Source organism: Elephas maximus, chromosome 8 (assembly GCF_024166365.1).
Source record: "Elephas maximus indicus isolate mEleMax1 chromosome 8, mEleMax1 primary haplotype, whole genome shotgun sequence".
Classification (NCBI taxonomy): Eukaryota; Metazoa; Chordata; class Mammalia; order Proboscidea; family Elephantidae; genus Elephas; species Elephas maximus.
Window position 1 is genome coordinate 80,444,707 of NC_064826.1, and position 27,959 is coordinate 80,472,665.

A 27,959-nucleotide genomic window follows, 5' to 3' on the forward strand; every position below is an offset into this window, starting at 1 on the left:
GTTGCCTCTGCCTGCTGTGACCCTTTCATAGCGTAGACAAGAAGGCAAAAGTTGGAAAACAGAATACTGAGTGGGTGCAAATGAAGTGAGAAGAATAAGAAGAGTACCTAAAAGTCATCAACACAATATGGCATTAATAAAATCTTCACATGAAAATTGTTTGAGAAAAGACTACCACTGTATAGCTATGTTTGCATAAGATTAACTCTTGGAGCAAACCAATGTGTGTGCGTGTGTTTTCTCACACAAATCTTTAATATACACACTGGATCACCAATGGAAGAAAAAATATTTCTTGAGGAGACCTTACCTTTTTAGTACAAAAAATACTCACTTTTATGCCTTGGTTCCTAAACTATCAACCTGGCAGGCATCTAGGGAGTACCTCACACTCTGCCAGAAACTGTGAAAGCATTATACATTTAAATTTTCATTTATTGCTCGCAAATATTTTTTATAGTAGCTGCTGTTCCGTGGGAGAAAGGTGTGGCAGTTTACTTCCTTAAAGATTATAGCCTAGGAAACCCTATGGGGACAGTTCTCACTGGCTATATGGTTGCTATGAGCTGGAATCAACTGGATGGCAACAAGTTTGGTTTTTGGTTTGATTTTACAGTAGCTATTAAAAAAAAAAATTTTTTTTTTTTTATTAGGAATTGAAAAATGGAAGCTCAGCAAGGCCAATTAAATTAGAAGCCAGATCTCCTTCACTTTAACTGTCTTTTCACTATTCCATGAAGTCTCTATCAACACAGCAGGAGAATTATCCCCAATATTGACTAATCCTAGACTCTCATGAATCCAAGATTTAAGTTTACCTTACTTACAAGCCAATAAATTAGTCTGTTACTGTTTCATGGATGCCGGTAGAGGAACAAGACTCCCGGATCAGAGACAAAGGAATTTGTTACTCATAGCACGACAAGCAACATGAACATTGGTAGATTTGCCTAGGTGACTGTATTAATTTTAGTGATGTAACAAACTGTCACAAACTCAGCAGCTTACAACAACACCCACTTATGATTTCACCAATCTATAGGTCACAAGTCCAGTAATCAAGGTGCCAGCTGGCCAGGGCTCTTATCTGGAGGCTGGGGGCTGGGGGTGGGTAGAGAATCCAATTCCAGGCTTCTTCAGAATTCAGCTGGCAGAATTCTATTCAAATCCAAGTGTTTGTAGGACTGAAGTCTTCATTTTCTTACTGACTGCTCAGGGGCTGTTCTCAGGTCCTAGAAGTCAACCATATTCAGGACCCTCATTCCTCCTTTTCTGCATCTCCCAGACTTCCTCTACTGCATCAGTTCTTAAGGGCTGAGATGAATCATTGGGCCCATTTAGACAATGCAGAATAATCTGCCTATTTTAAGGTAAAATGTTTAATAGCCTTAATTATCTCAGCAAATTCCTTTTCTCATAAAGGCAACATATTCATGGGCATGTTATTTCATCATATCCAAGGTCCCAGAGATTAGGAGGGAAATTTTCCTGGAGTCATAATTCTTCCTACCACAGTTCCTCTTGCCTCCAAGTCCTATGGGAACAATGAGATACGGTACAAATGGATTCTCGCAGTTTGCATCCCAGTTGAGGGACTCTAAGCTGGGGCAATCTGGTACTTGTACAGCAAACAGTAAGCAAGCCTACTCTTTGTTTAAGTGGAGCTGTTACCTCACCTCTCAATGATATTATCTGTAAAAACACAACCCTGAGAAATGATTAAAGAGTAGTCAGGTAATTGCATTCATATCATAGGCAGCAAGACTTGTAGGAGGCAAGAAACTAATAGAGGACTGTCTCTCCCAACCGACTCCCAAATTTCTCGACGAACTCCAAACAAAACCAACCTTAAATCTCTAAACAAACAGGTCATTCTTAAGCTCAGCAACATGTCTTCTCACAGAATTTCAATAAAGACAGGATGTAAATATAAAATACTTCCATTTACTAACTCAAAATGCTTTACTTACACTTACTTCTAAGGGTAGAGAAACTTCAGGAGATAAATTTTGAATAGCATATGTTCAGAATTTTTGATACAATTTAAAAGCACATATTAAAGAGTGTAGAGAAAAACCTCCAAACTTTGGAAAATATGACCCTTCCTCTGAGTTAAATATTCAGCTGAAAGAGACCTGGAGAAATTTTTGCCATTTGCACTGCTCTGGGGCAGTTTCCACAAACTAAGGCAGAGCATAAAGCCCCAAGGACCACCTACCCAAATGTATTCTTTTTTTTTTTTTTTTATTGCTTGGCTTGTAATCATTATTGTGGTTAGATTTTTTTTAAAGTTAATTTTTGTGCTTTCCAACACAGGCTCGGTTCTGCAGTGGAAAATACATTTATATAATTATGTTTTTGTGTGTGTGCAACTTGCATTTTGGGCTTGCTTCCAGACCACCTGGAACACCTTCACCGGTTCTAGTTATCCAAAAGCCACATGGCGAAAACCAATGGGATGCTTCATAAGATTACTACTGGCAGCGCTTTGAAGTCCCCAAATAAAAATCAGCATTTTTTTTTTTTAACTTTTCCTCTTTTGTTACAAATAGAGTGTACCCTGGTGGTGCAATGGTTAAGCCGCTCGGCTGCTAACCAAAAGGTTGGCGGTTCAAACCCACCAGCCGCTCCTCGGGAGAAAGATGTGGCAGTCTGCTTCGGTAAAGATTTACAGCCTTGGAAACCCTGTGGGAGCAGTTCCACTCTATCCCTTAGGGTCGCTATAAGTCCGAATCCTCTTAACGACAAGAGGTTTGGTTTGTTTTTTTTTCCTACATGCTATTTTTTTTTTTAATATTTTAGGTAATATTTGAAACCTGCAGTATAAAAAATAATAAAAATACTGGTCTTTAACTTTCGGCAGAGGTAAATTTTAAAATGACTCTAACATTCTGAGAAAGCTGCGCCTGTTTTTCTAACCCGGACACTGGAGTCTACAAAGTACAGACCACACCCTCAGAGCCTACCTCGGGTTTATAGAAGGCCTAGTGTGTGGTCAAGACCTCTAGACTCACAGTAAAAAGTTCATACCAGGCCTGGGCTCATTAACACTGATGGCTTGTTGTAATTAAGTTGAAACCCTCAGATGGCTAAGGTTCCAGGCAATCAGTCCTCCAAGCACACACCACCGGGATAAGGGCATCTAAGCTCCACAAATTTTTCCAATTCTCAAGGATTCTGCTTTTTAAATAAATATTAATGCTCCAGTTCCTATGCTATGGAAAGAGTAAGGAAAAGCTTAGGAATCGAGCCTGCAAATTTCATGGTTAGAGAGAACTGACTACCTGACCGGCAGGCAGAGAAGGCCAAAGGCACACCAAACCACACAGCAAAAGCTCAGTTTGCCAAAACTGTGGCTGAGCTGAAGTGGATTTGGCCTTAAATATATTAATTCCAGGCACCTGGTGGTCTGAAAGAGCAAAGGCAAAGTAAGCAAAATAATGGGCATAAGAAGAAGCTTTGTTCCCTCTTCCTCTATCCCCCCACCCCGCCCCGCCCTTTTTTTTTTGATGGCCCCCTTCTCACATGTGCCTCTGCTTTTCCCACACAGAAGTCTAAGGACAAGAGAGGGCAGCAGGTGACATCGTGGCTGTGCGATGCTGCCACTCTGGGCACAGAGGATTTGTCTGGCCAAGGCATTTTAAAGTCCCCTGCATTCTCCAGCCACAGGAGTAAGACACTTGTCCTTCTAGATGAAAGGGCTAATCTCCTTCCACTTTCCTGATTTCTAAAGTGCAACTATGCACTTTTGAAAGCAAGCCTTGAAGCTTACATAAACTGACCAGCAACTTCTAGACAGTAAGTCTGAGCTATCCACTTCATCACTACTTGGTCCTAGCTCTTTGGTAATGTTGAGCTTGACTCCATTTGGTCTTTCCCAGTTAACTTTATGCAAAGGAAAGATAAGAAGAACAAAACAAACTTCAAATCAAATGCCAGGTATCCATCATACTTTCATATTGTTGCCTTATTTAAATAAATATGTGTATGTTTTATTTGTTAAGCAGTTTTTCTTCTAGATAATTGCTTCTAAGAAAAAAGAGCTCCCTCTAGCTACCACTTCAAAATAACACATTCTGCTAACGAGCAAACTTAGCTTAAATGTGAGCTTATGTTTGTGTAGCAGTAAAACTGTATTCTGAAAATGAATGACAAGACTTCTGCAGAGTTATTAAACTTCTAATTCATTGGAATTTTTTTCTGCTTTATTTTAATTTTATCCTGGTGGCAGGAAAAACATTTCTGAGGAAGACAGCTAATGAGGGATTGCCAACGGTAGGAGGAATTCACTTTCAAAGCAACTGGAAACGTGCGATATTATTTAAGGTAACGCTCTTCTTTATATACTTTATGAATATTGGGGGGAGAACCAAGATTCAAAAATAGTTATATTTTTAATCTCAAATCGTGTAAAAATTAAGCATAAAATGCCTGTTGATGGTGAAGTATTTTGTGTTTGTGTGAGTTCATCTAAAAAGTCAAAGTTAGAAAATATTTACACCTCATGCTTCTATTTAGAACTGTCTTGTGCTGCTGTTTTACTAAAAGTTACACTTCCTCACATAACTGCTTTTGATATGTCCACCTTTAGCTGTTAAAAGAAACGTGAAGCATATAAACAATAAATACACATCTAAATTATTTCAAAGTATGTTTTAACTGTGCCAAAATAAGTAAAAAAAAAAAAATTCTTTGTCAAGGGCTTAAGTCAGATGGGGATAGGCACCTCCCAAATGAACCAGCAGCCATCTTCCACACAGCTGGGTAATGGCTGTCTCCTCATTACTGCTGCCAGACAGTCGACTAAAAGCTGGGTAGGGAAAGCAGGACTGAAACAGGGAGCTTGAGAGGCGTGGTATATAGAATAAACCAAAATTATGATAGAATGCCATACTCATAATGACAAAGATAAAAAGTTATCTAAGGGCAAAAGTTAATTTTAATGTTCCTAAAATTAAATAAATTTATTGTAACAATTACTAGAATCTGATAACAATTGAAACCTTGAAAGGAAAACTTTTTTTTTTTTTTTTATTTTAAAGAGGGCGTTAAGAGCTCGGCTGCTAACCAAAAGGTCAGTAGTTCGAATGCACCAGCTACTCCTAGGAAGCCCTATGGGGCAGTTCTGCTCTGTCATATAGGGTCATTATAAGTCAGAATCGACTTGATGGCAGCAGAGTTTTGTTTTATTTTTTTTTTACATAGCTCAAACTTAGAGTTGTTCTGGGAGAATTTAAAGACTACCCAGCAACCCCAAGTTCTCAGCTCTCCTGCTGGAGAAACCCACTGGCATTTCTTCACCCAGAGCTCTGTAAAGCTTTACCAGTTTAATTTTGCATGCACATACCTTGCACGTGGGAATGATTGTGGCACTCCCTGAAGCACAGCGGTTTTGAGATGATACACACCTCTCACTCTCACCGCACTGAGCAAAGATTTCTATCTCTGCATCAGTGTCCTTCTGAACGGCAACACAGTACTTCTTACCATGATGTCCAACATTTCATGGGTACTTCAGATTTCCAAAGCCAATTGGACATTATCTGTGTGCTGTCATAAAACTAGTTGTGTGTGATTTCATTAGAATATTAGGTATTCCAAGCCTTTCTTCAGTTTTTATATACAACAAACATGTAACAGCAATTTCAGAGATTATTCCCACTCTCATTAACTCTTCAGGTGAAAAGCTGAAAGTACCACTACTTCCTTTTCTTACTCCTCAACTGTTAAATCCCGTATACCTGAGGCTGAATCCAGACATTTACCTGTGTGTACCATGAATCTGTAAATTCAAGTTCTGTTTTCCACTGATAGATTTAAAGGGAAACCAGTTACATAACATAGGGAAATTAAAAAAAAAATTCTTTTTGATGTCTTTTTTAAGAAAAATATTCCTACTTTTTCAAAAGAAAAAAAAAAAAAAAAAAAGCCAAAGAAGTCACCAGAGGGGAAACAAGTTTGGATTTTCCATAAAAAAATGTATTTCCAGTTTTTCCCTCCAGAGCTTTTACTTATACATAGCTTTGTTAACATTATGGAGTTGCTTCTCTGTGCTTTCCTCTTCCATGGTATTGATCTGCATGAGCAGTTTCTGAAATCTAACAGCAACCGAAGTGGTTTGTAGCATCTTAGTTTCTGAATTCAACTTAGAAATCTTTATAGTGTAAAAAGATTTTTCATTTTTACATTAGAATGTGACCTGTAATCTTTGCATTATTGCCTAACACTTACTGTAATGCTTACTGAAAACTGGACTGTTTAATCAACTAATAATTATTAAGCACCCATGATATGCAGATGACACAAGCTTGCCTGCTGAAAGCGAAGTGGACTTGAAGCACTTACTGATGAAGATCAAAGACTACAGCCTTCAGTATGGATTACACCTCAACATAAAGAAAACAAAAATCCTCACAACTGGACCAATAAGTAATATCATGATAAATGGAGAAAAGATTGAAGTTGTGAAGCATTTCATTTCATTTGGGTCCACAATCAATGCCCTTGGAAACAGCAATCAAGAAATCAAACTACACATTGCGTTTGGCAAAATTGCAAAAGACCTCTTTAAAGTATTAAAAAGCAAAGATGTCACTTTGAGGCCTTAGGTGTGCCTAACCCAAGCCATGGTATTTCAATTGCTTCATCTGTGTGGGAAAGCCGGACAATGCATAAGAAAGATGGAAGAACTGATGCTTTTGAATTATGGTGTTGGTGAAGAATATTGAATAAACCCTGGACTGCCAGAAAAACAAACAAATCTGTCTTGGAAGAAGTACAGCCAGAATGCTCCTTAGAAGGGAGGATGTTGAAACTCAGGTATTTTGGGCATGTTATCAGGAAGGATCAGTCCCTGGAGAAGGACATCATGCTTGGTAAAATAGAGAGGGTCAGTGAAAAAGAGGAAGATCCTCAATGAGATAGATTGACAGTGGCTGCAACAATGGGCTCAAACATAGCAACAATTGTGAGGATAGTGCAGGAGCAGGCAGTGTTTTGCTGTATTGTACATAAGGTCACTATGAGTGGGACCAACTTGATGGCACTTAACAACATCAACAACACTGACCTAAAGTTCGGTTTTTTGAACCCGCCCAGTGGTACTTTGGAAGAAGGGCCTGGCACTTTTCTTCCGTAAAGATTACAGCCAAGAAAACCCTATGGAGCAGTTTTACTCTATAATACATGGGGTCGCCATGAGTGGGAATCAACTTGATGGCAGTGGGTTTGGTTTTGGTGTGCTAGAATCTGTATTAGGTGCTGAGATATAGCAGTGTCTTGCATGATGGAGTTTCAAGGTTAATGTTTGAGATAAATAAAACTATATAAATAATTACACTTTACAATAGTAATACATTATAATAATGGAAGGATGCATGAAAAATGCTAGGAGGATAGTGAATACATACTTAGTATAATTCGAGGGCTTAGGGAAGCGTTCCTAGAGAGAGTGACCTTTGTATGGAACATTCGTGTTGATTTCTGATCAAACATTCAATATTTATTACATAAGATTTTCCCTTACCCTTTGAATTCTGTTGGCAGGGAAACTATTTTTAATTTGGTCGTGGTTACCAACAGTAGGCAGATACAATTACATGGAATTTTCTATTGTATTGTGGAAAAGACAACACTTTTTGCTTTTCTATTTATTTGTGTTTGCATCCAGAAAACAGGATAATTCTAACTCCTTTAAATTCACAGCCCTAGGAACTGAAACTGACTCAGAACCACAGGGTCCTGCTCTCTGTCTGGAATCAGGATAGTCATTCATAAACCCTCACGAGGGGTTAATTTCTTAATCTGTCACCTTCTAACAGATTGTTGGAGAAGAAACACCCAGATTCTTAATCTTTTGGGGTGACCCTTGGAGATTCTGAGAAACTACACACTCCTCACTCAAAAAAATTCACAATAGCAAACTGAATCCAAGCTTACACAGCAATCGTTGGAAGGCAAAAGTATGTCTAGATCAAGAATTCTCCACAACTTTTCTAGCCATCCTCAAATTGGTGAGGACAACTCTCCTTTTCATCATTTAGCAAATTTTGTACTGTAAACTTTTCAAAAAAAATCACATGTTCATATTTGGTATTTGAGTTAAAAGCTACTTTAAAGTAAAACTATATTTGACACAGAAGGCACTCAATTTGAGATTCTCTCCTACTTTGTCTTCCAGCTAAATCCAACTTAATGGCTTTTTGAATATGACAGTAAAATCCATAGTTCATAGGGTGGATTTAGGTTTTGAATTTCAACTTATTTTTAATCAGTCAAGTGTCTTTTGAGCATCCACACTAAAGTAACCTGAATATCCAATCTATCTTTGGGATTTGGAAAAAATTAGATATTTAAATGGTACTGCAGCAAGAAAACTAGATTTGGAATGTTTGAAAATTAATTTATTTCTCTTTAAATTTTCTTTATTTTGTACTTTTTAAATATATATTTATGTTAATAAACATAATGATTTTGCTTGTATAATTTAAAGATTATCTCCCACCCATGTCTGTTGCCAGTTGCTGTTGAGTCCGTTCTGACTCACGGCAACACCATATGTATCAGAGTAGAACTATGCTCCGTGGGCTCTAATGGAGCTAATTTTTTGGAAGCCGAACATCAGGGCTTTCTTTCGAGGAGCCTCTGGGTGGGCTCAAACCATCAACCTTTAATTTAGCAGCCAAGCATGTTAACTGTTATACCACCCAGGGATGAAAAAATAAAGCTAACCAAATTCCATCATGGCATGAATAGAAAGCTATATTAAATTAAGGACAATTGGACATTTTTCATAGGTATTTTTATTAAAGTTTACAAATCTACTGCAAAGCTAATTTATTAGTATCATCATCATCACCACCACCATCATCATTATTAGTTTGCAATGGACTCTACTAATATGGAAAATTTGGCCAATTGTGAAATTTCTCACTCTAACAAAGATACATTGCCTTTTTGCCTAAAGAAAAAAAAAATATATATATATGTATATATATAAAAAAAACATTACCCTTTCATGAATGGAAGAGGGAGCCCAGAGACAATATAATTTTATAAGCATGGGAGTGAGAAAGGAGAGGGAAAAAAGAGGGGGTAGGTCACAGTAGAAAAAGCCAGGGGTGTGGCACTTCCATGTGTCCTTTTCCAAGTGAAGCAGACAGCAAGCAACTAAGCTATCCCAATCAACATGAGAAATTTATATGTGGTTATTGAGCCATAGAGACAGCACACTATGTGAGTGGCTACCTTGAAATGCAAACACTGAAACCCAGAACACAAGGTATATCATTAGCCTACTCCCTGACACATTTTAATGTGATCAATTTTAGTGATTATATTAAAGAGTTAAACTTTAAAATTAATTGTAATAAACTCTAGCAGGGCACTGAGTTTAGACTATGAAGGTTTCTTTGTGAGAAAACCAATAATATTTCCCTAGCCTGGTTCAATATCTCAATCTCCTTTTTTTTTTTTATTAGTTACCTATTCAGTCTGCTCTGATCAATTATCAGATCGATAAAAAATCTCAGAAAGTTCTAACAAATATTCATTTCTAAAGGGAGAGAACTCCACCCTAAGAGACAGTTGCTATTGAAAACACCCGAAGTGATAGAATTTTTCAAAATAACTGGCCTGTCTTCACCCTGGTGGCGTAGGGGTTAAGTACTGCCGCTGCTAACCAAGAGGTAGGCAGTTTGAATCTGCCAGGTGCTCCTTGGAAGCTCTATGGGGCAGTTCTACCCTGTCCTATAGGGTTGCTATGAGTTGGAATCGACTCAATGGCTATGGGTTTTTTGTGTTTTTTTTCTGTCTTCATCAAAAATGTCAAGGTCAAGAAAAACAACAACAACAATAAAAATTCCGAACTTTTCCAGATTAAAGGTGATTAGAAAGAGAGGACATGACCAAGTGGAATTTATCCCAGGAATGCAAGGGTGTATCAACATTTGAAAATCAATCAATTCAATTTACTTCATCACATTAAAAAAGAAAACCCATACAGTTATTTCAATAGATGCATAAAAAGTATTTTAAAAATTCATGTCTATTTATGATAAAAAAAAAAAACTGCCAACTAACTGAAGGTATTTTCCCCAACTTTTGCTAAAGACCATCCACAAAAATCCTATAGCTAATATCATACTTAATGATAAAAATGCAGTGCTTTCATGTAAGACCAAAAACAAAATAAGGATATTAACTATTATCATTTCTAAACATCATTATACTAGGGGTCTTAGCCAGTACAATAAGGAACAAAAAATTAATTTAAACATCATACAAATTGCAAAGAAAGTGTCTCTTTATTCACGGGTTACATGATTGACTATGTAGAAAATTCCAAACCATCTATGAAAGAGTTAATAGAACTAATAAACCCACTATAGCTAACAATTTTACAAGGTCACGAGATACAAAGTCACTGTACTACAATCAATTTATTTCTATATACTACAAATAAAAAATTGGAACTTTATATAAAAATAAGACCAAAAAACACCAAACCCATTGCTATCGATTCCGACTCATACAATACATTATAATACCATAAAAATATGAAATGCTTAAGGTAAATATAACGAAATGTGTGCAATGTTTATAATACTGAAAACCACAAAAGAACACCTAAGGGTGAGATATATTCATAGATTAGCAAAAAAAAAAAAACACATGAAACGGTGCTTACAATCATTAGCCAGTAAAAAAAATCAAAATTAAAACCACAATGAGACATTGCCACACACCTACTATATTGGCTACGATTTAAAAACAATCGGCAATAGAAAATGCTGGCATGGATGTGGAGCAACAGCAATGCTCATACATAACTAGCGTCAACGCAAGATGGTACAACTATTTTGAGGAATCTTTGACAGTTTCTTACAATCATATATTGACCATATGGTCCAGAAATCCCACGTCTAAATATTTACCAAGAAGAAATAAAAACACATATCTACCCAAAGCCCACTATGTGAAAATTTATAGCATCTTTATTCATAATAAACAAAAAAAATGGAAACAACCTAAATGTTCATCAATTTGGTGAATGGATAAACCAGTTGTCATATATCTATACAAGGGAATACTACTCAGCAATTAAAATATGAACTATTGATGCTTGTAACAGTATGGCTGAATCACAAAAGCATTGAGCTAAATGAAGGAAGCCAGACACAAAACTACATAACACATGAGTCAATTAATATGAAATTCTGGAAAGTAGAAAAATACAGGGAAAGAAATCGAATGGTTGTCAGGGGCTGGAGTTGATGAAGAGGATTACATACAAAATGTGATGAGGAAAATCCTGATGTGCTGGAACTATTTTATATCTTGATTTTGGTGGTTGTTAAATAGCTGTATACATTTGTCAAAACTGGACACCTAAATTGGGTGAATTTTCTTTTATGTAAATTATACCTCAAAAAAAGGCACTTTAAAATAAAAGGCATGGCAGCTAAGGCAAATAACGATAAATCTTTAATGGAAAAAGAAAGAAAAAACAAAGCAAAAAAACCCAACCTGTAGATGACATTTTTAAGACAACTGACAAAATATGAATATGCTCTGTTGGTTAGAAAATATTGTTGTATTAATATTAAAGCTCCTGATATTGATTACTTTATTGTGATCATGTAAGAAAATGTCCTTGTTCTCAGGAAATATGAACTAAAGTATTTATTGTTAAAGGGAGATGGTATTTCTAACTTATTTTTAAATTGTTCAGAAAAATGCATGTTGTGTTTGTGTGCATATATATACATAAATGTGTGTCTATGTATATGTATACATACACACGTGTGTATGTATACATATACATGCTTGTATACACATATTTGTATACATACACCTATATGTATGTCTTTAGGTATACATATGTACATAAATATGTATCTATGTATATGATACATACAAACATGCATATATACACATATGTAAGATAGAGGAAAGAGAAGATTAAAAGAGGAGAGAGGAGAGAGTTGAGGGGACAAATGATAAAACAACTGGGACAAAATATAAACAGTGAATTGGGTAAATCGCATACTGGATTTTCTTATATTATTATTACAACTATTCAGTATGTTTTAAGTAGAAAGATGGAATAGTTTTTAAAAGAAATTAAATCTTGAGTGTCTGGGAAAAGAAAAAACACTAACGTTCATAGAACATTTGATTTTTTTTTACATCAAGATCCAAATGAATCTATAGAAAAGGTTTAAGTCTTAAAAGGGATATAACTATTGTTTTTGTTACTGTTGAGTCAATTCAGACTATATAACACTCCAAAATTTATATATATGTTATTTAATATGTAATATATATAAATATATACATTATATATGTATATGAAATGGAAAAAAATTAAAATTGGTGCAGTGTAAAATTGCATCAAGAAACATCAAATTCCTAGGAATTAAAAAATTAAGTTAAATAATACAAAAATAAATGGAGGGATATAAGATAATTACGGATTAGAAGACTCAGTATTGTAAAAACACAACAACAAAAAAAAACTGTCTGCCAACTCACCACTATATTAATACATAAATTTTAAAGGTGTTCCAAGAACTTTCAATAATGTTTGTGTTTTGTTGTTGTTGTTGTTGTTTTTGGAGGGGTAGAGGAATAGATTCTGGAAAATATAGAAGACAGACTAACAATCTTGTACAAGAAAAACAAAATTGAAAACTTACATTATCACTTACAGCAAGATTTACTATTTCTGCATTAATGAAAACAATATGGACTTGGAAAAGGATGCACTAATAGATCAGCGGACCAAAAGTAGAGTTCATATATCAACTCATCTATCTCTATCTATCATCTATCTATCTATCTATCTATCTATCTATCTATCTATCTATCTATCTATCTATCTATCTATCTATCTATCTATCTATCTATCTATCTATCTATCTATCTATCTATCTATCTATCTATCTATCTATCTATCTATCTATCTATCTATCTATCTATCTATCTATCTATCTATCTATCTATCTATCTATCTATCTATCTATCTATCTACCTACCTACCTACCTACCTACCTACCTACCTACCTACCTACCTACCTACCTATCTATCTATCATTTATCTATCTATCTACTCATCCATCGACTTTATTTATGTAAAATGGATAGTTGTATAATAGTGGAATATTATTATAGCAGTGAAAATGAACGATCTGTAAGTACACGGAAAATAAGCTGATGCTCACAAACATAACGAAGAACAAAAGAAGACAGAAAAGAAGATATACCATAAGATAATTTATTTATTTTTAAGCAGAACTAATCTCTGCTGGTAAAACTGTAAAACGTGAATACTCAAGTGACCGGTCGTGACTGGGAGGGAGCATTAAAGGTCTTTGGGGTGCTGAAACTAATTAGTATAAGAAAGGCCAGGATGCCTTTTACCTAATTCACAAAGTCTTTACATTTTGCCCTAATTGCTTTATCGTTCTTGTCCTCTCCCCATTCCTTGCCCTCTTCCCTCTCTATTATATGTGTGGGTGTGTGTGCATACATAGACACATATTTATGTATATATACATACATGCATACATAAAAAAAAAAACCTTTATATATACTGGGTTTTCTATGGGTATGTATATTTTATTAAAATGTATCAAGCATTAAACTCATGATAAATGTATCTGTAAGCCCGCTGTGTTGCTTTTGTTGGGGGTTGTTAAGTTGATTCCAACTCATAGAGACCCCATGTGACAGAGTAGAACTGCCCATGCTTCAGTAAATTTTAGGTTAAAAAATATTCTTTAGAAAAATATGATAAAATTAGAAAGAATTAAATTATGTTCTTATTTTTTCTTGGACTAAGTTTGGGGACGAGAGTGTGGCTGGTAGAGGAAAAGAAGAGGTGAAATAAAATTTATTAGCATTTTTGTATTTATCTTAAATGAAAATACAGTGTAAAGTAGCCTAAAGTTTAGTAGTAGTTGAGTGCCTATACTACCATGGAAAAGTGGTCAAAATTAGCTGCAGAAATATTTTCAAGGGATGCCTTTGATATTCTCCATTGTAATGTACAGGCCAAACCTTAGAGGAGCCTTTGAAGGCCACCAGAAATTTGGGCTCACTGCTGGAATACTTAACTTCTATGACCTTTACTGAAGGCTTGCCAGGAACTCCGCAGAACACTGCGTCGTTTCCTGAAAGAAGCTGTCACATGGGATTAGAAATTCAGTCAGAAATTTGACTTTTCCCTACAGGTTCTGGTGTGACAATTAGAGAATTTTTAAAAAATAAAAGGTCTGACTTTCTGCTGCTGGTAACGGAGTGAAAATCTAAAAGAGATGTTCTATGCATGTCAGATACACATGTATATGGTTACAATAACCTTACCTGTCACTCAATTTCCTCTGAGACATTTCACAATGCTTGGTTTGCCCTCAGCCTATTTCTAGCCATCTTACTAATCTAACTTCTTGTATGGAGTTTACTTCATTGATTCCCCACCAGTTTTTTCAAATTCTCACCCTCACCAAAAGAAATTACTATTGGCATTTTCACTGGGATTAAATTAAACATATAGATTAATTTTAAGATAGATTTAAAGCTTTACTTGATATGCTGTTTTCTAATTTCTTTTCTTTTCAAAACACAGAATTTAAGTCATAGAAAATTCTAGCTGTTGGTAAAGAACTTCATTTTATCTTGAATTGTCCTTATTGTGAGTTGCCATCAAATCGATTCCCACTCAAAGCAACCCCTCGTGTGTCAGAGTAGAACTGTGCTCCATGGTGTTTTCAAGGCTGTGACCTTCTGGAAGCAGAACTCCAGGTCTGTCTTCCGAGGCATCTCTGGATGCGTTCAAACAGCAAACCTTTTGGCTAGTAGTCCAGCACTTTACCATTTGCACCACCCAGGGAGCCCTTTAGCTTGAACAACCAAAACCTTGTTGCTGTTGAGTCAATTTCAACTCATAGGGACCCTATAGGACAGAGTAGAACTGACCCATAGCTTTCCAAAGCTGTAAATCTTTATGGAAGAGACTTCCACATCTTTCTGCCATGAAGCGGCTGGTGGATTTGAATCACTGAACTTTTGGTTAGCAGCCACTACACTACCAGGGTTCCTTTATTTTGAATAGAAACTCTAATAAGGAACAGAATATATTGATTTCACTTCACCAAGAGACTTTGAAATTACATTCAAAAATATACTTAATGTTTGCTGGATTTGAATTAAAAATAATGCTTTTATCTCATACATTTACAATATGAAATGAAAGGAAGTGTAAGTTGCATTCATCTATTAATTCTTAAAGTGAGGAACTAATCTTTAATACATTTTGTCTTTGTCATTTATTAAAGACAACATTAAATAAATCATAATAGTCCTATTATGTGTCTTTATATGAGTGCACAGTAATTACTGGATTTTTGTTCTAAAAGTATCAGCTAACAGAGGAGCAGAGGTGCATGACTCTTGTGCCCTTCGAATGTCTCTTAATGGATGTTAAGGAAAAAAAAACAAAACACTTCCTTGTGAACAGAGAAGCTTTTGGCTTCTAATGGAAATAAATCACATTGAATATGCAAACTTCCTGTGCAATAGATTTTATTGGTGTTCTTACTATTTATCACACAGTATCATTTTTTTTATCGTTGAGGTATTTATGAGTAATAAAATAATAATTCTTATGATAAATAAGGAATTTATTTCACTTGATTATTAATTACAGAAACTAACCTTGAGTCTCTGGATGCTCTGCTGAGTTGCTCAGATTGAGAAGTACAAAGTGAGACCCTGCTGTGTGGGTAAACTGATGACTCACTTTTAATATCAGGTTGAGCCAGGAACTCAGACTCTGCCAAGTTAACTCCACAGGGAGTCCCACTTCAACCCACTCACATTTCCTAATAACAGCACTCTATTTCAACAGTGCTGAAATAAACTCTGCTTCACTTTGGCATTTTGATTTGTACATGAAGGTAGTACAGAAAATAATGAATTGCAGTAGGGTCCCAGGATAAAGTTTTAAAGAAACAAGATAAAAGGACACCTATGTTATGACAATGGCATACAATCACATCCTATTAGAAATTAGAAAAGATTCATTTGTCATATCCTTTTGCCCCCATTTTAGTTACAAAATGATTCAACCTGCAATACCACAAAGATAATGATGCTGTTATTCGTATTATGAAGATGATGGTACGGGGGAGGGGCATTTATAAATTCACGCTTGTAAAAACAGGAGTTTGAAAGAGGTTTAATTTATAAACCTGGGGCCAAAGAAGTTTCATGTGATGTAGGCCATGCATTTCTGTGTTTTGACGTTGGGATTTAAGCTATCACACTGGTTAGGATTTTTATGACCCCTTTCGACATGTTTATTTGAAATCTCTCTGGCTTTATTTGGTGAACTTTAGACATGCAAAAGCACCCTGAGGGCACACACTCACCTCTGGCAGATTTGTTTCCCATTTTTCCCTTTTTAGAACCCTCCTGCTCCAACACGATAGCCAGCCACACAGATCAAAAGCCTCATGTTTATTGTCCTGGCCACATGATGGAAAATATATCTCTGGTTAAGCACTGCTTTAGGTTTCCTGCCTGAGAAGACAAAATACTTTCTGTTCAGACACAAAGATTGTCCTTAAAAGAGGCTTGTGTTTGCCTGTGAAGTGGCACTGGTCCGTTGATGGCAAATCCAGCATTTTGAAATGTTAACAAATCACTGCTTTGGTTTTGTTTCTTTAATGTTCACTTCCCTCGCCTCTTCGCAACAGCACTGGGAGCCTTTGTAATAGCCTAACTAGTGCATTTTTGTTCTTCTCTAGAGTAAAAGAAGAAGTCGGGATGCAAAGAATTGGCAATTTGAAAAGCTTTAAAACTGAGCTTTGAGAGGTGAGCCACAAACATCAGTCACCCTTCTTAGTTGTGTGCTGGGTGCTTTCAAGATACTGCAGGTATATATTCAGGTAATTAAATAAACAATCCTTTGATGGCACAGATCCAAAATCTAGTGCAAGACCTCTGAATATAGTCTTACTCAACAGCGGGTTTTCAATTACTATCATTTCTGGGGGGTCTTGAGTCCCCAGATGGTGCAAATGGTTAATAGGCTCAGCTACTAAATGAAAAGTTGGTGGTTTGAATCCACCCAGAGTTGCCTTGTAACAAAGGCCTGGTGATCTTCTTCTGAAAGATCATAGCCACTGAAAACCCTACGGGGTGTAATTCTACTGTGCACACATGGGGTCTCCATGAGTCGGAACTGACTAGATGGCAACTGGTTTCTGGTTTTGAGAAACAGCCATCTGTAGTTATGCTTTCTTACAACACAGATGTGGTGGCTTATTCTGTTTAGAAATCCTGTATTGTGACCTGAGCTCACTTTATATTCTATTTTGTAGGGTAGGCTGACCTTGCCCAAAGTGCAAATTTGAGCGGTTTGCAAATATGTATACTAAGTTTTAAGACTCAGAAGAAAAAAATTAACAAAGAACTTTGATTCAGAGCTCTGCTCCTCAATCCTTATATATAAAATATCTTAGTAGATTGGCTAGTTTTCTTGCTTCCTCATCACTTTTCTTTCTTTTTTTTTAGCAATAACTTGCTCTTTCCTATCACAAAAGCAAACCAAATTAGTTGTAGTAAAAATCTAGAAATAAAAATATAAAACTTTGATAACCATAAAAAAAACATAATACCCACACTTAAATACCAGTCCAGATTTTGGTTCACTATTTTTGGTTCCCAGTTACCTACTTCAACTTTCATTCAAGAATTATACAGTGTTTAAATGAATAAGGAAGACCAAAGAAGAATTGATGCCTTTGAATTGTGGTGTTGGCGAAGAATATTGAATATACCATGGACTGCCAGAAGAACGAATAAATCCGTCTTGGAAGAAGTACAACCAGAACGCTCCTTAGAAGCAAGGATGGCAAAACTGTGTCTTACATATTTTGGACATGTTGTCAGGAGGGATCAGTCCCTGGAGAAGGATATCATGCTTGGCAAAGTACAGCGTCAGCGGAAAAGAGGAAGACCCTCAATGAGGTGGATTGACACAGTGGCTGCAACAATGGGCTCAAGCATAACAACAATTGTAAGGATGGCACAGGACTGGACAGTGTTTCATTCTGTTGTGCATGGGGTTGCTATGAGTCAGAACTGACTTGATGGCACCTAACAACAACAACACAGTGTTTAAATTACCTCCTTGGCAGGTAGTAAATGCTATTTTAATCTAACTTCCTTAATGTTCATATTTCATAGAATGAGCTGAACTATATATGCTATTGTACTATTCAATACCAAAACCATCACTTTCATGCCACATGTGTATCCTTCCAGACCACAGTTAAAGAGGGTGCTAGTTTGCATTTGTTGTGTGTAATTTCAAGTCCCTAGTAAACATTTTGTAGCTTCTGAAATAATGAATTACAAAAATCATTACACTTTGAATTGATAAAGAGTTTAAAATGACATTTGTTCCAATCAGAAGAATGAAATGAAAAAGTTATTGGAGGTAGAGATTGGCAGATGGAAGAGAAGTCAGCCCTATAGGTAAGGGATACTGCATTAATTTTCCACTTACAAGTGATTAGATGCATTCATTAATATCTCACAAACGTGTAATCTACACGATGACTGTCTTAACACCTAAAAGCAGCACAGAATAATATCTTAAGAAATATCGTTCTAACATTCCAGAATAATATAAAGACAATGTGAAAAATTCTCAAAAAATAATGGTAGAGGTGGAAGCAACATAGTTCTTAAATATCCCTGAATCCCTCCATAAAATGGATAGGGTAGCCAGCGTAGGGAAATCTAAGTCAATGGCATGAACCAGAGTCAGATATGATACTCTGGTATTATCAATGTTTCTGCAGGAGGAAGTAGAGGAAAAGCAACTGTGTTTTTGATGGCTCTGAGAAACTGAGCATCAATTGGTATCCCTGAAAAGCTAGTGAATTATACTTAGAACAACAGCTGAAACTAGAAGGAGAATTTTTAGGATTTGATTCAAAAACAGACCTAGATGTTAAAATGCCTGACAGTGCTAAAGCAATCTGGACTCTAAAAATTACAAAATCAACAAATTAAGATAAATCAACTCATGGAGGCAAAACAGATACAATAGAGGCAAAGAAAAGATAAGGTCCAGATAAAAAGAATGGGCAAGGGAGCAGAAAAGACCGATAATAAAAAGTAAGAGACTATCTTATTATCTATTTGCAAAACAATGGAAAGAAAGCTATAGATCTATGAAGCTGGAAAAGTTATTTTGATCTGCCTTTCCTCCTAAAAAAACAGGAAAATTAATTTAAATGAATAATAAAAATCAATAAAAATGATTATAATTTAATCCTATAAAAATTTTTATAAGAAAACAGAATAATGTTCCTAAAAACTGAAACCAATATAGAAGGAAATGTCCACAAAAGAAATAAAACTGTATTGCAATATTTCAAAATGATATAAATGCTATTTTTTTAATTATAGAAATTATAAACAAACAATGCCAATTAGAAATTAGATGATTAAAGAAAGGAAATTTTGAAAAGAGAGGTCATAGAACCCAGAAAAAGAAAAATTTCAAAAATGAAGACTAAACTAGAATGAACACAAAAATAAACACAACTGCAATGCCTTAAAATATATGGAATGGAGAAAAAAAGTTAAAAATAAAACAATAAAGAAATACATTTAAAAAGCCATGACAATTAGGAAGATCCAATGTATGTATAATACGAATCCCTGAAGAAGAAAACAAAACAACAGAAGATTTAATAAAAGTTAAAATTCAAAAATGCTTTCCTTTAAAAAAAAATTGAAAGCACATTTTGACATGTTAAACTGGGAAAATCAAACCTGACTGAACAAAACCAGGACATACAGTAATAAAACAATTCCATTTGAAATAAATAAAAAGAAAAATTTGTCAGTCATATAGTTAAAAAGACACAATTACTTATAGTGTAAGGAAAATAAGATTGTCATCAAACATTTTGGCAGCTATGCCATATACCAGTATAGAATAATATGAACCACAGATACAAATTTTTATGAACATGCAAGAATTCAGAAATAATTGTTCCCATGAGCATTTCCTAAAAAACCTGCAATCTAAAGAAGGACTTTTATGCAATCGAAAGACTAGAGAGAGATCAAAATAAAGATCATGGTGAGTATTAAATATCCATCTTCTTGTAGAATCAGTGGTACATGATGGTTATAAGGAAATTAGCATACTATAGTATAATATGTAATAGCTATATGCTTCAATAACCATTGTATGTTAACATACAATTGTTGTTTGCTGTTTAATAACAGTTACAATTGTTGTTTGTTGTTAGGTACCATTGAGCTGGTCTGACTCATAATGACCGTACACACGACAAAAGGAAACACTGCCCAGTGCCATCCTCACTTCACAGTCATTGCTATGTTTGAGCCCATTGTTACAGCCACTGTGTCAATCCATCTCATTGAGAGTCTTCCTCTTTTTTGCTGACCCTTTACTTTACCAAGCATGATGTTTTCTTCAGGGACTGGTCCCTTCTGATAGTATGTCCAAAGTACACGAGATGGTCTCCCATCCTTGCTTCTAAGGAGTATTCTGGCTGTACTTCTTCCAAGACGGACTTGTTTGTTCTAGCAGTCCACGGTATCATCAATATTCTTTGTCAACAATTGGTTCAAATGCATCAATTTTTCTTCAGTTTTCCTTATTCACTGTCTAGCTTTCACATGCATTTGAGGCAATTGAAAATACTATGGTTTGGGTCAGGTGTACTTTAGTCCTCAAAGTGATATCTTTGCTTTTTAACACTTTAAAGAAGGCTGAGTAGTCTTTGATCTTCATCAATAAGTATTTCAGGTCCTCTTCACTTTCAGCAAGCAAGGTTATGTCGCCTACATGTCACAGGTTGTTAATGAGTCTTCCTCCAATTCTGATGCCACACTTGTCTTTATATAGTCCAGCTTCTCGGATTATTTGCTCAGCAAACAGATTGAATAAGTATGGTGAAAGGATACAACCCTGATACACACTTTTCCTGATTTTAAATCATGCATATCCTCTTGTTCTGTTTGAACAACTGCCTATTGGTCTAGGTAGAGGCTCTGAATGAGCACAATTAAGTATACATGAAAAGTTGAATAAGTTTTCTGATTCCCTATAGGCTTTATAAGGAGCCCTGTGGCTCAGTAGTTAAAACACTCAGCTGCTAACTAAAAAGTCAGAGGTTTGAGCCCACCAGCCACTCTGCAGGAGAGAGATGTGACAATCTGCTTCCGTAAAGATTTACAGTCTTGGAAATCCTATGAGGAAGCTCTACTCTGACCTATAGAATCACTGTGATTTGGAATCAGCTGGATGTCAGTGGGTACTTACAAAGTCTTTTAGCCTCCAGACTATGAGAAAGCAAATTTCTATTCTTTAAAGGCACCCACTGTGGTATTTCTGATACAACAGCACTGGGTAACCAAGGTTCCCACTATCTTACTTTGTATAGAACAAATGTTGTTGTTGTTAGGTGCTGTCAAGTTGGTTCTGACTCATAGTGGCCCTATGTGCCACAGAACGAAACACTGCCTGGTCCTGCACCATCCTCACAATTGTTGTTATGCTTGAGCCCATTGTTGCAGCCACTGTATCAATCCATCTCATTGAGGGACTTCCACTTTTTCACTGACCCTCTGCTTTACCAAGCACGATGTCCTTCTCCAGGGTCTGATCCCTAGAGATAACATGTCCAAAGTATGTAAGATGTAGTCTCACCATCCTTTCTTCCAAGGAGCACTTTGGTTGTACTTCCTGCAAGACAGATTTGTTCGTTCTTTTGGCAGTCCATGGTATATTCAGTATTCTTCGCCAACACCACAATTCGAAGGCATCAATTCTTCTTCAGTCTTCATTATTCATTGTTCAGCTTTCACATGCACATGATGTGTTTGAAAATACCATGGGCTTGGGTCAGGCGCACCTTAGTCTTCAAGGTGACATCATTGCTTTTCAACAGTTCAAAGAGGTCTTTTCCAGCAGATTTGCCCAATGCAATGCATCTTTTGATTTCTTGTCTGCTGCTTCCATGGGTGTTGATAGTGGATCCAAGTAAAATGAAATCTTTGACAACCTCTCTCTTTTCCCTGTTTATCATGATATTGCTTATTAGTCTAGCTGTGAGTATTTTTGTTTCCTTATGTTGAGGTGTAATCCATACTGAAGGCTGGGGTCTTCGATCTTCATCAGTAAGTGCTGCAAGTTCCCTTCACTTTCAACAAGCAAGGTAGTGTCATCTGCATATCGCAAGTTGTTAACGAGCCTTCCTCCAATCCTACTGCCCCATTCTTCTTCATATAGTCCAGCTTCTCAGATTATTTGCTCAGCATACAGATTGAATAGATATGGTGAAAAGATATAACCCTGGCACACCTTTCCTGAATTTAAACCATGCAGTATTCCCTCGTTCTGTTTGAACGACTGCCTTTTGATCTACGTAGAGGTTCCTCATGAGCACAATTAAGTGTTCTGAAATTACCATTCTTCCTAATGTTATCCATAATTTGTGATCCACACAGTTGAATGGCTTTGCAGAGTCAATAAAACACAGGTAAACATCTTTCTGGTATTCTCTGCTTTCAGCCAGGATCCATTTGACATCAGCAATGATATCTCTGGTTCCAAGTTCTCTTCTGAAGCCATCCTGAATTTCTGGCAGTTGGCCTGTCTGCATACTGCTGCAGCCACTTTTGAATAATCTTCAGTAAAATTTTACCTGTGTGTGATATTAAAGATATTGCTCAATAATTTCCACATTCGGTTAAATCACCTTTCTTGGGAATAGGCATAAATATGGATGTCTTCCAGTTGGTTGGCCTGGTAGCTGTCTTCCAAGTTTCTTGGCATAGAGACAAGTGAGGACTTCCAGCATTGCATCTGTTTGTTGAAATGTGTCAATTGATACTCCTTCAATTCCTGGAGGCTTGTTTTTCACCAGTGCCTTCAGTGTGGCTTGTATTTCTTCCTTCAGTACCATTGTTATGCTACCTGTTGAAATGGTTGAATGTCGACCAATTCTTTTTGGTATAATGTCTCTGTGTATTCCTTCCATCTTCTTTTAATGTTTCCTATGTTGTTTAATATTTCCCCATAGAATTCTTCTCTATTGCGACTTGAGGCTTGAATTTTTTCTTCAGTTCTTTCAGCTTGAGAAATGCCTAGCATGTTCTTCCGTTTTGGCTTTCTATCTCCAGCTGTTTGCACATGTCATTATAATACTCTGTCTTCTGGAGCCCCTCCCTTTGGAATCTTCTGTTCAGTGCTTTTACTTCATCATTTCTTCCTTTTGCTCTAGCTACTTGACATTCAAGAGCAAGTTTCAGAGTCTCTTCTGATATCCATTTTGGCCTTTTCTTTCTCTCCTGTCTTTTTAATGACCTCTTGCTTTCTTCATGTATGATGTCCTTGATGTCATTCCACTACTCATCTGGTCTTCTGTCATTAATGTTCAATGCGTCAAATCTATTCTTGAAATGGTCTCTAAATTCAGGTGGGATATACTCAAGGTCATACTTTAGCTCTCGTGGACTTATTCTCATTTTCTTCAGTTTCACCTTGAACTTGAATATGAGCAATTGGTGGTCTGTTTGCAGTCAGCCCCCAGCCTTGCTCTGACTGATGATATTGAGCTTTTCCATTGTCTCTTTCCACAGATGTCATCAATTTGATTCCTGTGTAGTCCTTCTAGTGAGGTTCTTGTGTATAGGTGCCATTTATGTTGGTGAAAAAAAAGTATTTGCAATGAAGAAGTTGTTGGTCTTGCAAAGTTCTGTCCTGTGATCTCTGGCATCATTTCTACCACCAAGACCATATTTTCCAAGTACTGAACCTTCTTTTTTGTTTCCAACTTTTACATTCCAATCACCAGTAATTATCATTGCATCCTGATTGCATGTTCAGTCAGTTTCAGACTGAAGAAGCTGGTAAAAATCTTCAACTTCTTCATCTTTTGCTTTAGTGGTTGGTGTGTAAATTCGAATAATAGTTGTAGTGACTGGTCTTCCTTGAAGGCTTATGGATATTATCCTATCATTGACAGTGTTGTACTTCAGGATAGATCTTGAAATGTTCTTTTTGGCAGTGAATGGAATGCCATTCCTCTTCAAGTTGTCATTCCCTGCATAGTAGACCATATGATTGTCTGATTTAAAATGGCCAGTATCAGCCCATTTCAGCTCACTAATGCCTAAGACATCGATGTTTATGCATTCCATTTTGGTTTTGACACTTTCCAGTTTTCCTAGATTCATACTTCTTACATTCCACACTCCAAATGTTAATGGATGTTTGCAGCTGTTTCTTCTTATTTTGAGTCTTGTCCCATCAGCAACTGAAGGTCTCGAAAGCTTGACTCCATCCACATCATTAAGGTTGGTTCTACTTTGAGGAGGCAGCTCTTCCCCAGTCATCTTTTGAGTACCTTCTAACCTGGGGGCCTTATCTTCTGGCACTATGTCAGACAATGCTCTGCTGCTATTCATAAGATTTTCTTTGGCTAATTCTTTTCAGAAATAGACTGCCGGGTCCTTCTTCATAATCTATCTTAGTCTGGAAGCTCAGCTGAAATCTGTCTAGCATGGGTGACCTGGCTAGTATCTGAATGCCAGTAGCATAGCTTCCAGCATCACAACAACACGCAAGCCCCCACAGTATGACAAATTGACAGAGATGTGGGGCGCACTAAATCACACTAAAGTTAGGAATAAAACAAAGATGCCACTCTCCTCTGTACAGTTCAACATATTGCTGGAGGTATGTTCCAACTCACTTAGACAAGAAAAGGTAATTAGAAGTAGAAGAATAACTAAAGCTTCTTTTATTAACAGATAACGGGAACATATACCTGGAAACTCCAAAAGAATAAATAAAGAAAGAAAAAAAAAAAACTGCAAGAAAGTAATCTAGTAAAGCAGCAGGCTAGAAAATGAACATATAAACATATATGCTACATACCATTTAGAAGCCCCTACGTGTCTGTCAGCTTATCATACTGTGGTAGATTGTGTGTTGCTGTGATGCTGGGAGCTATGCCACCAGTATTTCAAATACCAGCAGGGTCACCCATGGTGGATAGGTTTCAGAGGAACTTCTAGACTAAGACAGACTGGGAAGAAGGACCTTGTGGTCTACTTCTAAAAAAAGTAGTCAGTGAAAACCTTATGAATAGCAGCGTAACATTGTCTGATACAGTACTGGAAGATGTGCCCCTTAGGTTGGAAGGCACTCAAAATATGTCTGGGGAAAAGCTGCCTCCTCACAAGAGAGTTGACCTTATTGACATGGATGAGGTCAAGCTTTCGGGACCTACATTTGCTGATGTGGCACGACTCAAAATGAGTAGAAACAGCTGCAAACATCCATTAATAATAGGAACTTAGAATATACAAAATACAAACCTAGGAAAATTGGAAATCATCAAAAATGAAATGGAATGCATAACATCAATATCCTAGGCATTAGTGAGTTGAAATGGACTGGTGCTGGCCATTTTGAATTGGACAATCTTATGGGCTGCTATGCTGGGAGTGACAAATTGAAGAAGAATGGCATTGCATTCTTTTTCAAAAAGAACATTTCAAGATCTGTCCTGAAGTACAATGCTGTCAGTGATAAAATAATGTCCAAGTAAAATGAAATCCTTGACAACTTCAAATTAACTTGAGCTGTAAACTTTCCACTAAAGCACACACACACAAAAGACCTGTAATCATTTACACAATCCCTATCCCATCATTTTTTTTTTTATTGACAACTGACATTTAGAATTCTTAAAGGAATTGCACTAAACAAATTCTCTCCTCTTGGTCTCCATTCTTTATGCTTGGGAGTTTTGAGTGTTTTGGGTGATATTAAAATCATTATATTTGGAATCTAAACAAAATACATTCAAATGCAAAGATTAATCATAATTATCTACTGTTTAAACAAATTTTTCAGTGAAATATATTCCTGGAGATATTGAGACAGGGGCTGTGAGGTATATGGCAGCCCCAAAAGGCCACACACACTAATAAAGTTTATGAAGTTCCTTGTATCTTGTGACCTTGTAAAATTCACTTAGTTCTATTAACTCTTTTGTAGATGTTTGCATTTTTTCACACAGTCAATCATGTAATCTGTGAATAAAGAGAGACTTTCTGATTTGTATGATTTTTAAATTAATTTTTTATTCCTTATTGCACTGGCTAAGGCCCCAGTATAATGATGTTTAGAAATGATAATAGCAAATATCCTCATCTTGTTCATGATCTTAGAATGAATGCATTGAGTTTTTATCATTAAGCATGGTATTAGCTATAGAGCTCGGCTGCTAGCCAAAAGGTCAGCAGTTTCAATCCACCAGCAGCTACTTGGAAACCCTGTGGTGCAGTTCTACTTGGTTAGGGTCCCTACGAGTTAGAATCAATGTGATGGCAACAAATTTGATTTTTGGTTTCAGTTTCTTGGCCTATATCTGTCTTCAGCCTAACCACCAATGATTGCAGAGATGCCCAGTGTACAAAGGTAAATTTCTGTTTACTCATGCTAAAATGATCTATGTCCCAAGTGTAAAATTGCCCCATCACCTCCTCTACTAGACTTTAATTTGTGATATTTAGTAAACAAACCCGCTGCAAAAGACTTCTTTAAAGTATTAAAAGACAAATATAGTCACTTTGTGGGCTATGGTGCGCCTGACCCAAGCTATGATATTTTTAGTTGCCTCATATGCATGTGAAAGCTGGACGATTCATTGAATTATAGTGTTGTTGAAGAATATTGAATATACCATGGACTTGGAGAAGAATGAACAAGTCTGTCTTAGAAGAAATACAGCCAGAGTGCTCCTTGGAAGTAAAGATGATAAGACTTTGTCTCACATATTTTGGACATGTTATCAGAAGAGACCAGTCATTGGAGGACATCATGTTTGGTAAAGTAGAGGGTCAGTGAAAAAGAGGAAGACCCTCAATGAGATGGATTGACATAGTGCCTACAACAAAGGGCTCAAACACAACAATGATTGTGAGATGGCACAGGACCAGGCAGTGTTTTGTTCTGTCGTACATAGGGTTGCTATGAGTTGGAACCAACTCAAAGGCAACTAACAACAACAGTAAAGAAGACTATGTTACCCTTAGGCCTAGATTTTGTTTCTTGTGGGAATTAATTTCCTATTCATGACTTAATACTGGATTGCAGTCTTAGGGTAACTCTTTTTAAATCATTGTAAATTATGTCCTCTGGACTTCCTTTATTCTCATATTCCCTAAAATGAATCAATCATAAATAAGAAATCTGGGCAGGCAGAGAGATCATATACTTCAACAATTGTCGTCAGTAAAGTAAGGCATTTTTACCTTCTGATATAGAGGGTCAACGATTTATTCTGGAAAAAAATGAATGGTGAAATGTAGATAATAACCTTGCCTCTTGCCTGATAGTGTAGTTGAATTTTTATTGCATTCTAATAGAAATCATCATCATTATTAAAACAGTATGTGTTAAATATAGATATGAGCTCAGGGGAAAAGAGAAGTGAAAGTTGTATTAATAAGTAGGAACCTAAGGCAGAGTGATCTATGGAAATAGGGGTCTGGATCTGGGCCCAAGAGACTAAAGAAAAGGGTTATAAAGCCTTCAGGAGACTGAATAAAGTGGCATGGATCTTGCACAAAGCATTGCTATTGGAATCTAATTTCTGCTTTCCTTACCCAGTAAACCAGTTGCCATTAAGTTCATTCTGACTCATGACAACAGCATATGTGTCAGAATAAAACCGTGCTCAGTAGGGTTTTCAATGGCTGATTTTTCAGAACACCAGGTCTTTTTTTCGAGGTACCTCTGGTTGGAACCAAACCATGAAACTTTTGGTTAGCAGCTGAGCATTTTAACAGTTTGTACCACCCGAAGATTCTTTGAATCAGAC

At 36.4% G+C, this 27,959-nt stretch overlaps 1 long non-coding RNA gene across 1 annotated transcript in view; it reads left to right on the top strand.

Annotated features, from left to right (window-relative positions):
- Window positions 1–3,861: 3,861 nt before the first annotated feature.
- Window positions 3,862–27,959, top strand: part of LOC126082001 (uncharacterized) — a 28,844-nt gene continuing 4,746 nt past the window's right edge. Inside the window, exons 1-4 of the long non-coding RNA XR_007518485.1 lie at window positions 3,862–3,939; window positions 4,232–4,326; window positions 16,812–16,878; window positions 26,490–26,554. This is a non-coding gene — a long non-coding RNA (uncharacterized LOC126082001). The remainder of the gene's footprint in view (window positions 3,940–4,231; window positions 4,327–16,811; window positions 16,879–26,489; window positions 26,555–27,959) is intronic.